The following is a 1908-nucleotide window of genomic DNA, read 5'->3' as shown; positions in this document are numbered from 1 at the left end:
AAGTCCCACAATGAACCAAAAAAGAAATTGAGAACTTAGTGACAAAGATGTATTACACAAAGTCTTACAGCAGCTAAAACTACATCCACCAAATGTCTCTGATGCAAAGCTTAAACCTAGCACCTAGAAGTTTCCAAGAACCAACATAACAAAAGGGCAGCTGAGTGTCCCAGAAGTGGGAGGGTTTAGGTCCCTTGAATCTCTTGGTGGTATGAGACTTGAGGCAAATGAGGAAATCTTTGTTAAGTCTCCATTTCCTCACCTGGCTTACCAGACCCCTTAGTAAGACTTAGAAACACAGCCATGCTCCTATTTCTACACCCAGTGGTGGGAACAAGGATGAATTCCTGGGATAGAAACACAGCAGGGCAACCTGCTTTGCCTGACAAATAAAGACCAGAAAGTAGAGGAGGCTACTGTGAGACTACAGAAGGATGAAACAACCAACTCAGTTTTAAGAGGGGGTAAGAGGGTCTGCGGCGGCGGGGACCGCGGGGAAGCCGCCCGCTCGCGCCCTCCTTCGTGTGCGCGGCCGCGGCCGCAGCGCTGGATCTGCACCGGGCTTCCCAACGCCCCGCGCCGCCCTCGCCCCCCCGGGGCGTCGGGCCTCCACAGCAAGATGGCAACCCCGGCGGCCGTTAATCCTCCGGAAATGGCCTCAGACATCCCTGGATCGCTGACCTTGCCCGTTGCCTCCATGGCGGCCACTGGACAGGTGAGGATGGCAGGGGCCATGCCTGCTCGTGGAGGAAAGCGGCGTTCCGGAATGGACTTTGATGATGAAGACGGTGAAGGTCCCAGTCAATTTTCAAGAGAGAATCACAGTGAGATTGAGCGGCGCAGACGGAACGAGATGACTCAATCTATCACGGAGCTCTCGGACATGGTCCCCACCTGCAGTGCCCTGGCCAAGAAACTGGACCATTCTCCGCATGGCCATCTCGCACATGAAGTCCATGAGAGGCACAGGAAACAAGTCTACAGATGGTGCATACAAGCCTTCCTTCCTCACGGAGCAGGAATTGAAGCACCTCATCCTTGAAGCAGCTGATGGATTCTGTTTGCTGCTGAGACAGGGCGAGTGATTTATGTGTCTGATTCTGTCACCCCTGTTCTGAACCAGCCCCAGTCAGAGTGGTTTGGGAGCACCCTCTATGAGCAAGTGCATCCTGATGACGTGGAGAAGCTGAGAGAGCAGCTGTGCACCTCAGAGAACTCAATGACAGGTTTGGTTGAGCTCCTTCTGTAAGGCTTTGACTTTAGGAGGGAAAACCCTCTCAATACACATGCCATGAAACTAGAGGCCTTTAAAACTTCTGAAAGGTGGGGGGATACATAAATAATATTAAACATGATGAACATGATTGAGCTCTGTGGAATGGACCTCAGAACATGTTGCCGTTGTATGATACCGTAGATGATGGAGGACACTCCTGTGGAATCAGAGACTTGTACAACAAACATAGATAAGTATGGTGTATACTAAGCCATGAGCTGGGACTGCTAGTGGATTTCCAGAGTCCCAAGAAGAGAAGTGTTCTGTGTGGTTCAGTTCAGCTAGATAGAGTTTTCTGCGTTCATTTAGTACTTCTCATAGATAAGCAGACACAGAGGTCACGGGTTGCTCTCTAATATTCTTGTCAAATTGAAACACACTTACACTTTCATAACATGAGTTTGAGATGAGTTCTATAAAGTATTTGTGTTCTGCTAAAAAAAAAAAAAGAGGGGGTAAGAGGACAGAGAAAAGCACAGTCAGAGGAGATTACATGGTGGAGGGCTTTTGAAGGATGGATGAATAGGAGCTCTCCTACTGGACCAGAAGGAAGAAGGCTCCTACCTGGAAGGATGGGATGTCTGACACATGGAAGAGGACAGGCAGGTTATGTTGGTTGATAGGTTAAGCAG

General features: G+C 49.5%; 1 pseudogene; it reads left to right on the top strand.

Annotated features, from left to right (window-relative positions):
* The first annotated feature begins 596 nt into the window (after positions 1-596).
* LOC125353744 lies at positions 597-1249 on the top strand (annotated as a pseudogene).
* Positions 1250-1908: the final 659 nt, after the last annotated feature.

Source organism: Perognathus longimembris, chromosome 6 (assembly GCF_023159225.1).
Source record: "Perognathus longimembris pacificus isolate PPM17 chromosome 6, ASM2315922v1, whole genome shotgun sequence".
Classification (NCBI taxonomy): domain Eukaryota; kingdom Metazoa; phylum Chordata; class Mammalia; order Rodentia; family Heteromyidae; genus Perognathus; species Perognathus longimembris.
This window is presented reverse-complemented; position numbering and strand designations above follow the sequence as displayed.